The sequence below is a fragment of the Amblyomma maculatum genome, chromosome 1 (genome assembly GCF_055883805.1).
Source record: "Amblyomma maculatum isolate TAMU_Amacu chromosome 1, ASM5588380v1, whole genome shotgun sequence".
In the NCBI taxonomy this organism is placed as follows: domain Eukaryota; kingdom Metazoa; phylum Arthropoda; class Arachnida; order Ixodida; family Ixodidae; genus Amblyomma; species Amblyomma maculatum.
The window spans coordinates 408,219,262-408,233,242 of record NC_139344.1 but is presented as its reverse complement, the minus strand read 5'-3'; positions in this window follow the sequence as shown (position 1 = coordinate 408,233,242).

The window sequence follows — 13,981 nt, the reverse complement described above, 5'->3', positions numbered from 1 at the left end:
TGTAATTGTCTAATGCAAGAAATCCTGTTCAAGTCAAATTTGCAAGCTTTTCGTAGACGTATAATTAGCAAATAATTTTTTAAAAAGCGCTTCTGGCCACCGCTCGCGGCCAGTTGGGGTTGCATATCTGCACGCGCGCCCGTCCCAAGTTATGTGAGCGGGACGCGATGGGGCACCGCGCGACACGCTTACTTCTGTTTTTTCTTTTTTTTTTTCTTTTTTGCTTGCGTTTGGGTTGCGTTGATGGGGAGCGGAGGAACGTTACTTTTGATCGCCTACATCTTCAGTGCTAATAAAGCTAGCTTAATTTTTTTTTGCGCTGCGTTGACAATGGGAAACCTAATGCCCATATAATTTTTTAAGCGATTCTTGCTCCCGTATACGTGTTCGGTGTCGGCTTATCTGTCGCCGCTTAGCCAGACGTTCTGCACGCCCTTCAGGCGCCTCCGACGCACGCTTAGCGGCCTCTTCACGCCAAGCAACGATTTCGGGGTCGTCTGAAGCAGCTTCTCGCAGCCGGCGAAGATGCACCGCACCGTAAACGCGAAAACCGTTAACTTCACACATGGAGCATCGCATGGCGCACTAGCAAAGCACATACTCTCAGCACTTTTTGTCAAGCTCCATGCCAGACAGAGCTGCGAAACACCTGCGTAACGGCGCATGCTCGACGTGACGTCATATGCACCGGACTGTCTACTGGCTATGGTCTTTTTATTGGCATGGCCGCAGATAATGGCTCACATTTCCGCACAGAATTCATTGACCTCGGCTTGCAAATGGCATTCAGCACCTCGAGCTCTCCCCGCCGGGGTGGCGCAGTACTTACGGCGCTAGACTACTGTTCCCAAGGATGCGGAATCGAATCACGGCCCCGGCGGCCGCTTTTCGATGGAGACGATCGAAACGCAAGCCGTCCGTGTGGTGTGCGATGTCAGTGCACGTTACTGAACCCCAAGTGGTCGAAATTTCCAGAATCCTCCACTACGGCGTCTCTCATTGCCAGAGTCGCTTTGGAAAGTTGGATCCCCCAAACCAAACACCCAAGCTTCGTCTTACTACCTGCACTATCCCAAGCATCCTTGGCCGACCATTTACGTGTGGCCGACGTTCGGAAAATGGTCGGCAGCCTACTTAGTCGGCTAGTAAACCACGGCAAGCGGTCGGCCCGGAGGTAGCCGCCAGCCATTTCGGCAAGTAGTTCGCAGCGGCCTTTGGCCCGACTTTTTGGGCGGACTAAATGCCGGGCACGGCGCCAGGTTAATGGCAAGAGTGCGGCAATGCGTTGGCCCGACTGTTGAGGCGGTACATTGAAAAAAAGTTATGAAGAGCACGACTGCTACTTTTTTTTTAAATTTGCCTGTTACTTGGCTTTGGTTTTTCGCGATGTTATGTAATTTGCGCTTAGTATGGAACAAAATGATACATGCTATTCAGTGTAAATGTTTTGTTACATTAATTAATGCTATTGTTTGTTTAACTTGTCGCTCACATTTTTAGTGAACCTTATAGCTGTTAGTAAAATTATTTACCGAGTTCTGATAAACAGCAAGCCACAAGGTGACCGCGATTTCATGTGTAGATCATGTCATTGTACTGTTTGCTTATTACGAAGCGCAGCTGTAGGTGCTGTAACATCAGTTATATTTTGGCGCACAAGCTCCCGTACACCCCATTTAGCCCGTATCACTCACTGAAATGCGTCCGCTATATGGCAGGGCACTTGAGTAGACGCAACTTCTCATTGTAAGGGAGGAGAAGGCTATTGTGTAAAATAAAAGAAGCGGACAGAAGAGAAAAAGCACACGGGGGCAGAAATTATGCGTAGGGCACTGGCAAGCCTTGGCCGCGGCGAACGCTCCGGCAGGCAAGCAAAGAGACAAATTCTAAAAACACTACTTCGCAGCAGGAGAAGAGAACTGCGTACACGGAGGGAGACCCGGACGAAACAAAACCGACCTCACGCTCGGACGTTTCGAAGGAAGGGCGGAAAAGAAGGGGGAAATGGTGGGAAGGGCGGGGCAACTGTGTCACCCCCGCAGCTCTAAAGTTGGTGGCGAGCGTTCCTGACTGGGCGAGAGAAGAGATGTATACACGCCGACTTTGAAGAGAGCATGCAGTTTTGTGGTATTTGTATACTATTTTTGAAGGAGCTCTTTTCGAACAAAGTTGTCTTACGATCAAATACATGAAGAAAAAAAAACGAAGGAAAATGCTTATTGTCCAGGTTATTAATCGCATACTTTTTTTCTCAAAACAGTCTGGTAAAGCTAAGAGCCGCGAGAAAACGGGCCAGCGTCCTTGTCATTTGGTTTTGTTTCTTTGCGTGTGGCCCATTCATCCTCTTTTACGACCTGCCGGGGTGGGACGGGCGGCTCTTTTCATTTTTTTTTTTTTTTCGGAAGTCGGAGGGGCGCATTTTCGCAGCGAGCGGTCCGATTCTACACCGGAAACTACCCCCCTCTCCTCCCCCGCTTCTTGTCAACAGTTCTTGGAAGACTCGGCAGCTTGTGCTCGTGGGTGCGTGGTGCGTGCGTGCTTTCAAGTTCATTGCAGAAGTGTAGAGCGCGACCAAGAGACGATCTCGAGCGCGCGAGGACGCTGTACGTGCGAACGAAATGTTGGAAATGTAAGCGCGTTTTCCAAAGTTGCGCGTTATTAGTTAAAATTACAAGACAGTCAACTTTGTTACCTTCAATAACTAGGCGCTGGACAACCAGACCTCTTTCATTCGCATTTATAGACTGTCAGGACAAGTGACTGTAGTAGTTTTCAACCGCTGTATCCTTTCAGTAACTTCGCCAAGCCATCCTGAAGTAACGCGCTCCTCCGGCGCGTTTGGACACAAAAAATCGAAGATGCTCCGCTTTTTCTGTTTTTTTTTGTTCCTTTTTTCTTTTTGCTCAAATAATGGGAGTGTGGTTTCATAGGAACGAAACAGTTGATTTTTATTTATTTTATTAGTATTTCGCTTTTGTTTTACAGATTGTTTTGAATTATGGCCTCTATATTTTCTTGCTTGTTACTGTCCACTCCTGATCCGCGAGAGACATATTTTCTCAACGCATCCTGCATATCAATATGAGCTTGAGACCCCTATGTTAGACAGAGTGATTGAAAATTAAGAATATTTATTGAGAGCTACACGAGGTACGCGCAATAAAAGAAGCTAATTGAAAAGAATTCTTTCCTGAAGCAGCTGCCGCAATTTCGGGTTTTTGTTGTGGCTTGCAGACTAATAATATGGAGAACTTTTAGTTTTAAGGCGTGAACATGTATCGGAAGTGATTAAAGCGAATTATCTGTCGTACGTACTAAGCCGAGAGATCGCTTGTAGAATAGCCCTGCATATAGAAGGAATGCTGCATAGGTCCAGAAACTTAAGACTTCTGCTTGAAAAGTACCGGGATAAGAGAGTAGAAACAATCATGACGTCATAGGCGTGAACTTCAACCATTTACATAGCAGGGAATCAAAGAAATCTTATTGATAAACATGGAAATAGCAAAGCACACTAGGACAATAAATAATGTTTCAGTAAAACAGCAAACAGTACCGAACATGTAAGGTAGCGGCAAGAAATATATAATGCAGTGAGTTTCTGGTCACACGTTGTATATCAATAATGCGCAGCTGCAACAGGACTCCCTTGGGAACTCTGACCCCCTAACAAATTTCCAGACAGCCGATTGCTCGATCCTTTGTGCTCACACATATACGCGTGAGCCGCAGGCTTGCGTCTTTCAAGACAAGAACCCAGTTCAAATCACTTCGATGTACAAGTGACCTTCCTGAGGTGGATGTGCCGCGTCAACAACCTCCGGATAAAGCTTTGCTCTCCAAGAACTAACAGCTGGCTATATCTAGGTGAGACGCACTAGCATGGTGAACAGTAGACAACGGGGTCACCGAAAGAATACGATCGACCGCGTTCCTATTCTGCCAAATGATCAATCCCACGGACTTCACTACACGTTGTTCGAACGCTTCGCGCGGCCTTCCACTGTGCGACGAAAAAGCTCACGGCGCTAGGCAGCGGAATGTCCAAGCTGCGACGCAGTCCTTAAGGACACGTGTGTGAGACTCGACCTGACCAAAGTTGATACTGTACGGATCAGTATGCCAGCTGTAAAGCCTGTCTTAATTTGGTGGGGATCGAATACGCCACACTCAGTGCGCCACCGAAAGTCTCTTAGAGCATGCGGGAGATTGGGTGCAACAGGCGTCTTCCTCTTCGCATACGTTTGGCACATATGTATAGGGGCGCAGAATAGCAGAGCGCTTCGCAGAGATTAGATACTGCTATGGCTATCCATGCTCCGTCTACAAACATCTCCTCTAACTATGCGAACACGTGCGCCTGCTTCCCCTGACCATGCACTACAAGCATCTGCCTTCTACTTTTAAGCCAGTATAAAAGTTAAGGCCACCCAACTTAACCTATGTGATCCACTAACTCAGATGCCCAATAGCGCACAACAAAGGGCATAATGAAGACAAGGCGGAACCCAGATAGGCGCCACCACCTAGCTATAGTGAAAATATAATCAAAGTAGATTGACTTTGCAAGAGGAATCCACAAGAAAACACGTGCTAAGCCATGCAGGGTCGTATCATTGGGAGGCTGGATCAATAAACAATCAAGGAACACAGATGTGGGAAAGTTGGCACCTGTGTGCACTAGGCTTTATCAGAAGTTTCGCGCATACGTTAATTAGCTATAACTTTAGGATGAACAAGATGTCCGAGATTATTGAGTTAATAGTCTATCCCGACATCGGCACAAAGCCGTGTGTGACGCATGCACGTACGCACGCACGCACTTATGCACGTCTGCAGTCGCACAGAGTAAATTGTTCCACGACCTTACACAGTGGTACGATGGAATAGTTAATAATATTTGAAAAAAGGAAATAAAAATTAGGGGGACGCTCAAGCTTCCCCTTAACATTCGACGGGATACAACGCCTTCTCATTCTTCTCTCTATCTCTCTATTTCGGAGGACAACCGCAGTTAATTGTAAATTGGTTATATGAAAGTAAAGACGCAGCATCTGTCACAGATACCGGTGGGAACCTGGACCGCATCTTCATATTTACTACCACATTCCGAATATTTCAGACAAAACCCGACGATACTCAAGCGAAAACCGGGTTAGCGAGGTGGCTTTTGGACCAAATGAGCTGTAACGCTTCGCATATATACATATATGCTGCACTCTCGATAGACGAAACTCGAGTATATTGCCGACATGAGGATAAATGGAATAGCTTGGGACAAATATTTGCCCGCCTCAGTTAAAACACGGGAATTAGGAAAGCTTTATTCCTTATATATATCAATATGCCGAGGCCGACTGTCTTTATCCAGAACACAAATGTGGTCCTGATAGTTTTCAAATAAAAATGAAAGGCACGCAAAGAGCCGATCGCCCGGACGATTCGCCTGTCGAACGTATACTTCCTGCGAACACAAGCATTGTGCAAGAAGTAACCTTTGGTTCTTTTGAGAAAATTCAAAGGGATTGCGTTTTGAGAATCCCGCGCAACATGACGAGGATTGATCGGCTCCTGCACCAGTGGCGGTCTACATTGTTAAATTCTTCAACGTCAGCCTCACACGCAGAAATATGGTATGAAATGCCAGAATATATATAAAGTTCCTCGAATCCCCTTTTCCCCAGCCGCGTATTCACTGCTGCTATAATATATCATTAAATAACATTGTGCATATCAAAGTAAAGTCTCCTGCAATACAGCAGGTTTCCCCTCTACGTTCCATGAGGCAGTCGGCTTAGCAGGAGAAAAGTGGAAAATTCGTATCATTGAAACAGCTATTTTTATGCAACATTGAGTTATACCGCGTGCATGATATATATTGACACTATATCATTTGAGCCTGCTGATAGAATTATACATTGCGCAATAGAAGGTGAAATTAACTGTTATTTATACATATTTTGAAATAAAGCTTTAACCGCGCGCTAATTGAGCCGCGGCGGGTATGGTACACTCTGTAGTTGATCGCGAGTTGTCATGAACTTATGCTTGAATTTGTGAACTGGTAGGCGCTGATTGTCTGTTTGAAGCATACTTAGTATTAAGTGCCTAAGATTTGCGCGGTAACTGCTATGAACCTACGAATGTAATTGTCCATTTTTTTTTTATGGTTAAATGGTAACCTCTGAATTTAAACAACCTCATCATAAAGTTAACCTATAACGTAACCCTAAGCAAACCCACGGTAAACCAAAGAGATCACGTGCCTTTAAGGTTTATATGTTAACCGTCAATTACTTTTGCCAGTGCCCTCGAAACCTATCAATCCTAAACGCCCTTAAACTCGTTTCGCAGCCTCCGTGAGTTTACATTTCGTACGGGGTCAAGAAAAGAGGCGGTGAGCTTTTATGAGCTTTCATCCGGATCCGGTGCACTTTGCCCTGCGACCTTCTACTGATTTTCATGCATCCCTAAAACAAATGGACAAAATATATTTTTGTCAGAAACTTGCAGCAGTTACTATGTGGTTCAATCGGTATTTACCAGCTTGAGCTCGAGGTCACGGGCTTTAGTCGAGCTGCAGAAGCCGCATTATGATGGAAACCAAACGCGAAAACGGAAATGTGGTTTGCGATTAATATGACAGCCCGAGGGGTTCTAAATAACCCACGTACTGCTTTGGGAAGTATAAATCCGCATGGGCTATGTAATCTCTGCAAAAGCACTCATAATATACAGTGTTCTGCAACTTAACCGTCTTGGAAAAGTTTCCAAGACGGTTCCGATAAAGTTGCTGAACACTATATACGTAGCCAGGTCTTGCTATTTTGGCTAAATGAAGCTGCAGGTGTTCTACTGCCCCACACTTGGTTTATGTGGAAGATATTCGGTTAAAAGAACATTACATACATTCACTCCAAGCCATATTTTTTTCATGCAAAGAACTACAGCCGCTGGTATCAAGACGGGGGCTCTACAGAAGCCGTAGAAAAAGGAAAAGAAAAGAAACTACTTCGACGCTTCTTGAACGACGAGGGAGGGGAGGGGGGAGGGGGCGTGAAAAAGAAAGAAAACTGCTTCTCGCTGCGCGGGACCCGCTGCCCCCCATCGGTCCATCTCTTCTCCCTGCGGCAAAGCGGAAAGAACCACGGGGAGGCGAAAGGCATCGAGGCACCCTACCGCGGGGGCGACAGGAATGCCGAAGCAGAGAGAAATAGCGGCGAAAAAAAAAAAATAAAGAATTGCATGCACTGCACACAGGAGATTCTCCCTGCTTTTGCAGCTTCTCTCCCCCCCTTCCTCCTCCCTTCTTGAGGTCACGTGGCCAAAAGGCGGGAAAACACATCCCGCGCGAGCTAAGATGCGCGGCACCACTCAGTCGACGGCCAGCCTCCGTGAGTCCGTGTGGGCGCGCGCGATGCCTACTGCCTAATTTTATCGTCCGCTTTTATTTCGCGCAAATTCAATCTGTCTCAACCTCCTGCAGCAGTCAGCGTTTGAAAAGAACAGCCCATATGATTGCAGCCGCTCTGTACAGATCCTTCGTGCCGAAGTTCACCAAAACATGCGTAAGTACATGATCTTTCGGTCTTGATCAGAGGAGCTTTTTTGCTATATATATATATATATATATATATATATATATATATATATATATATATATATATAATTGGTGTGGGCGCTGATCGCGCAGGAAGACTTGCTGAGCCGTTTGGAAACAAGGCTGCGGCTGGCTGCGGTGGCAGAATTGGCTCATTTTGCTGCAGTCTGGGTGCTTGGGTATCTCCTGTCCCAAAATGCTCGCCTTTTAATATGGAGGGACACTCACTATACCGATCAGGTAAGTCCAATTAGCACATATTTTGTTCGATACGACAATATACTGCAACTGTTTCTGGAGCGCGTATATATATGCGCATCTTATTACTACGTACATTTTTTTTTTTTTTTATAATCGATGTGTGCGCATTTCGCTCTGATTGCGCAGGAAGACGTGCTGAGCCGACTTGGAAACGATGCTGCGGCGGTGGAATTAGCTCTTTTCGCTGCAGTCCGAGGTCCGATCTCCTCTGCCCCAAAACGCCCGTCTTTCACTTCTTCACATCGAAGTGCATGCACTGACATGTATATCACCAGGTAAGTCAAATTATCGCTGATTTTCTTCTATACGATAATGTACTGCAACTAATTATGTATTGTTTTGAGACTTATGCGCATCTTGTTACTGTAAATGCATATTCTGTAATTGGTGTGCGCGCCTTGCGCTGATCGTGCAGGGAGGCGATATCAGCTGATCTGGAAACTGGCTTCGACAGTGGAAGCTCGTTTCGCCGAAGCCCGAAGTCCTTGGTCTCCTCTACACTAAAACGCTGGTCTTTCGCTTCTTCATGGCGGTGCACTTGCCGGACAGGTATTAGCGCTGATTTTGTTCGGAAAATTCGATTATCCGACTCACATCGATGGGACGCATGCAACCCAGTTAAATGTCAAATGCTATCACTGATATAAATATTGCAGCACCCTTCGCCATAGGAGCGATCAGAAGCTGTACTAGCATCATCGCTACTGCCAAGCAAGCTCGTGCCAGGACTGAGTACAAGATTTATGCCGTGTTTATTATTATTATTATTTTTTTTTTTTTTGCTGCTGTAATGATGTATATACGTGAAAATTGATGATTGAGTGATGCGGTATGCTGGCAAGGTAAGTGAGCCAGTGCGTTCATTTTGTGGATTTTGGAATTATATATGTGATGCACACAGATCTGAGCCGTTTCACATTGATTTTGCTCTGTGCGCTTGCTTTCTGGGCTAGCAGTTGTATTTTCATCGTGCGGATTATTTCCTGGTGCTTACATGCTCATGAGGTGTTCAGCTAACTTGTTTCGAGCTTTACAAATTTATGAAGAAATTGAACGGCGGCGCAACACGGAAACGGACACAGACAAGAAGGGGACACCACATGCGCACACTACCAACTATTTATTAAACGGAAAGGTGGCATATTTATACGTCCATCTCAAGCATCACACTCATCGCCACAGTCCGCTCCAAACCCAACACGTGAACTCCGAGCAGCACCAACAGGAAATCAGACAAGATATTTCTAACCTCAGTAGATAAACTATCAAAAACGGAAAAAAAAAAAAAACGGAGGGGAAAAAAACACATTTTTTTTCCTTTTTTTTAAATTTTTTTTTTAAAAAAGGAAGACAGGCCATATCTGATAGCAAATGCAGTCTGGACCGAAAACAGCAGAGTAAGACATTAGAAGCGACCAGCCCGAACCCTAACAAATAAAAAATAAAACGATAAAACAAAAAAACCAACACCAACATTTGTAGCTCAAGGAGAGTCAAAGAAATGAAGCAAAAGCAGTCAAACACAATCGTATTCCAAAGGCATAGTCAAAAAAGGGGGAGCAAAAACAGTCAGGAACCTAAAAGCAACTAAAAACGATCGTAGCAAAAGCAGAGTTGTTGGTGTTGGTTTAGGTTTTTGACTGCTTTTGCTTCCTTTGTTTGACTCGGCCTTTGCTATGATCGTCTTTTGTTGTTGTTGGCCTAGTTTCTTTTACTGCTGTTGCTTCATTTGTTTTGACTCTGCTTTTGCTACGATCATCTTTTGTTGTTGGCTTAGGGTTCTGACTGCTTTTGCTTAACTGTTTTGACTCTGCTTTTGCTACGATTGTTTTATCGTTTTATTTTTTATTTGTTAGGGTTCGGGTTGGTCGCTTCTAATGTCTTACTCTGCTGTTTTCGGTCCAGACTGCATTTGCTATTAAATATGGCCTGTCTTCCTTAAAAAAAAAAAAAAGGAAAAAAAAATGGTTTTTTCTTTTTTTTTTTTTTCCCTCCGTTTTTTTTTTTTTCGGTTTTAATAGTTCATCTACTGAGGTTAGAAATATCTTGTCTGATTTCCTGTTGGTGCTGCTCGGCGTTCACGTGTAGGGTTTGGAGCGGACTGTGGCGATGAGTGTGATGCTTGAGATGGACGTATAAATATGCCACCTTTCCGTTTAATAAATAGTTGGTAGTGTGCGCATGTGGTGTCCCCTTCTTGTCTGTGTCCGTTTCCGTGTTGCGCCGCCGTTCAATTTCATCATGCACCAACTCGCCCCCCAGGCAGTTATTCTTTACAAATTTAGAACGGGTTCTATAAGCTTCTAAGAGTTGGGCTGTCTAAATAGCCGTCTTGGCTGATGAGACAATTTTTAAAATAATGCTCGGTTGTTAAATAACGAAAATAAATCAGATGACTTATCGTTAAATATCCGCGCGCTTTTGCTGTAAAAGTTCCATCTAGTTTGAGAAAATTAAGCTGTATTCTACGGAATAAACTTATTGTAGGTTTCATGTAAATATCGCGGAAACTGTTTGTTCTGCCGCGTTGGAATCCCTCATACGCACTCTATGACAAGCGCGGACAGTTGGTTTTGCTAGAATTATTAAATTGCAGCATTAGCATGCAAGAACGCGCTTCGGGAGGATAAGGTTTGAGTGCGCTACGGTTGCAAATTGCAACATCATGACTCCAGCAAAACAAAGTGATCGCGCCTTTCTCGCGGATTCACGGATCCTGATTACCTATTGCGGCTTTGCGCTAATGCGTTTTCAGTAGGGTCGCATGAAGTCAAGCGCAGAAAATATATTGATGTGATAGTGCAGTTGGTGGCAGTGAGCAAACATTTTTTCTACCTTTTCACCCTATATTTGCCTGCAATGTAAAAGTCTAGGCGAAAAGGAAATATTTAATTAAAACACTTTTCTTCATACAGCTGACCAAGATGGAACCTGCCGCAGATCCGACCAGTCGCAGACATCAAGTGATCGACAGGCTGCCAAAAGAAGGAGACCAAGCCTCAAGCCCATCTTCCATATGTGGCACACGCGCAGTCATCCACGCTTATTAAAAAGCAAATCGCGAGCTTTTTCTGAACGCTGTTGACAAATAAATTTTTCACCAAATACTGCAGCTTTTGTTTCTTCATGGCATCAGAAAAGCTACTGCTTTTCTTGATGCATTTGTATGTGCTACCCCGTTATATATGCATGGGCCACGATATATTAAATGCATGGCATGATACCTGCACGAGGGGCGATGCCGGCCACTAACCGGCGTCGGGAAGCAACCGGCCGACGTACGGTCTTTCGTCAACAAAATGCTAGGGCAGACGAGCGGCCGACCATTCAGTAACGCTGGCAGACGGCAGGCCCACGTGCGGCAGGTTGTCGATCACGTCGGGCCAAAAGGTCGGGCCGTAGTCGATTGCCGAAAATCGGCCGACGTTAGGTCAGTGTCAATCCCCGACGCCGGCCCTCATTCGGGTGCCGAAGGTCGGCCGGCCACTTTTTGGTCGGCGAGAAAGGTCGGCCCTACCTTTTGCCACACACTTTTTTTTTGCTTGGGATAATGATGCAGCAGAGTGCAGTTCAAACTATAAAGCAGTTGCCACAGAAACAGTTCTTAGAGGATGAGAGACAATTATGTGCTTGAGGTCCCTGGAGCACATAGTGGGCAACTTTCCTTTTACGAATAGGACTACACAATATACAGTGAAATCTCATTGAGATGATCCAGCATGATAACATGTTCTTCCAGCACTTTCACGTATGTACGGCTTGTCTACCCTCTGATTTCGCAATGCCTGCATCACCACCGAGGTTTCAACTGAGCCAAATGCTTTTTCGTAATCAATGAATGCTATGTATAAGGGCCGGTTATATTCCGAGCATTTTTCTATCACCTGGTTGATGGTATGGATATGATCGATAGTAGAGTACCGTTTCCGAAAACCTGCTTGATCATTTGCTTGATTGCAGTCTAAGGTTGTCCCGATTCTATTAGCGATTACTTTAGTAAATACCTTATACGTAACAGACAGTAAGCTGATTGGTCTGTAATTTTTAAGGTCCTTAGAGTCCCCTTTCTTATGAATGAGGATAATGTTTGCATTCTTCCATGGTTCCGGTGCCGTCGATGACAGCAGGCACTGCGTATACAGGGTGGCCAGTTTTTCTAGCACGATATCCCCCCGTCCTTCAACAAATCTGTAGTTACCTGATCTTCTCCAGCTGATTTCCCCCTTTTCATAGTTTCTAATGCTTTCTTGACCTCGTTCTTCGTCACTGGTGGAACGTCTGACTGTTTTTCCCTAAAGCCAGGGTTAAGTGGAGAAATATGGGAGAGGCCTTCGCCCTGCAGTGGGTATAGTCAGGCTGATGATGATGATGATAACATTTGTTTTTTATTTCCAGCTAAGACATTATACAGATAATGCATTTTGTACATCAATTATGATTGTATTTGCACATAGCTTCAAAAATAAAATTGCAAAAATATATGAACTCGCATGGTTTTGAATTTTTTCTCCAAGAGGCAGTGAAAGGTCCTAGCGGGAGGTGACAGCAGCCATAGTAATAACACTCCTGACCTATGTTTCATGTGTGCTAGCATAATGAGCCCGCTCGCATATTTTGTTGAGAAGTTACCTTTTTTATTTTTGTAGCACGTCCTTCGGTTTCATGCCCCTTCTATCGCAGTCCACTGCGCGACTTGGTAGCTTGCCAGGATGCTGGGTGCCAATAACGCCTGGGAATGTTTATCTTTTGATGCATATAATTAGGATTGGACAGGACCGCATATAATTGAATGTCGACAAAGGTTATTCATTCTATCATGACATTTCCTTAACTCTCAAGGCAGCATAATGGGAAAGCATACAGCAATGCAGAATAACTGCTTTGTTGCAGCAAAATTATGGAGATCCTCACAAGGCATTAGCATTTTTTCTTGCTCTTACTCTCTCACCTCTCTTTATATTTTCTTATACCAGGTATTTCAGCCATGAGGCGTTTATTTCATGTTCAGGGTGGTAGACGGTGACTGAAGACAGTGGTTCGGACCAGCGCCCAAGTGTTAGCCAGGCTGTCGGATCCATTATAGTTACTGCCCCACCAAAAAAGGCGCCGTCCTGGCGACTCAGAGTGAGGGATAGGTAGGCGGATCATATTACGGTTTGAGGCGGTCCGACATGTACAGTTTCCTGGTCGCGGCGAAGATGGTCTAGAGATGGGTCGAGAAGCTTCACTAAGTAATTTATGGGAGAAGATTGTTCCAGAATGCGGTGAGGTCCATGATAATGCAAAAGGAGTTTCATTGCAAGGCTGGGAATGAAAGATATCCAGAGCCAAAGGAGTGTACCAGAGGGATATGAAGGAGAGGGTTCGAAATGTCCTGACTGTGCTTTTGGTGAGCCTGGTTCTGCGTAGAAATCGAGGGCACCAATTGTTGGCATTCCTTGGCATACGCGTCAGCTTCAGAAAGGAGAGTGGTCTCTGAATCGTAGGGGCGGTACGGTATGGTGTGTTCCGGTGACTATAGTCGCCGACTTAAACGACATGATCTAGTTTTCTACATAATGCAGTACATTATTTTGGAATGATTTATGGGGTTTATTGTCCCAAAGCAACTCAGGCTATGAGAGACGCTAGCGAAGGGCTCCGGAAATTTCGACCATCTCGGGTTCTTTAATATGTGCACTAACATCACACAGCACACGAACGCCTTGCTTTTCACCTTCATCATAAAGCAGCCGCCATGGCTGGAATACGAGCCAGCATCCTTGGGCACAGCATTCGAGCGCCCCAACCACTGTACACCTGCAGCGGGGCGTAGTACTACATTTTGGTTCACAGCATTGTGCAAGGAAGGTGACAGTCATTGCCGATTGCACCATCATTATTTTGAGAGCAACGAACCAAAAGCAGTTCACTACACGGCACAACAGAGCAGGCAGTTCGAATCTGGCACTGCAGTCAGCCCTACAAGCTGTGAGCAGATGCCTCTTTCACTGAGCTTGTTGAATGGGAAATGCGCTAAGCTTTGGTTTTGCAAGGAATGAAGTGCCAGAATTTTTCACACTGCAAGGCTTTAGGAAAAAAGTTTTTCTTGGTTTGAGATGCGTACATAGTTTCCTCGAA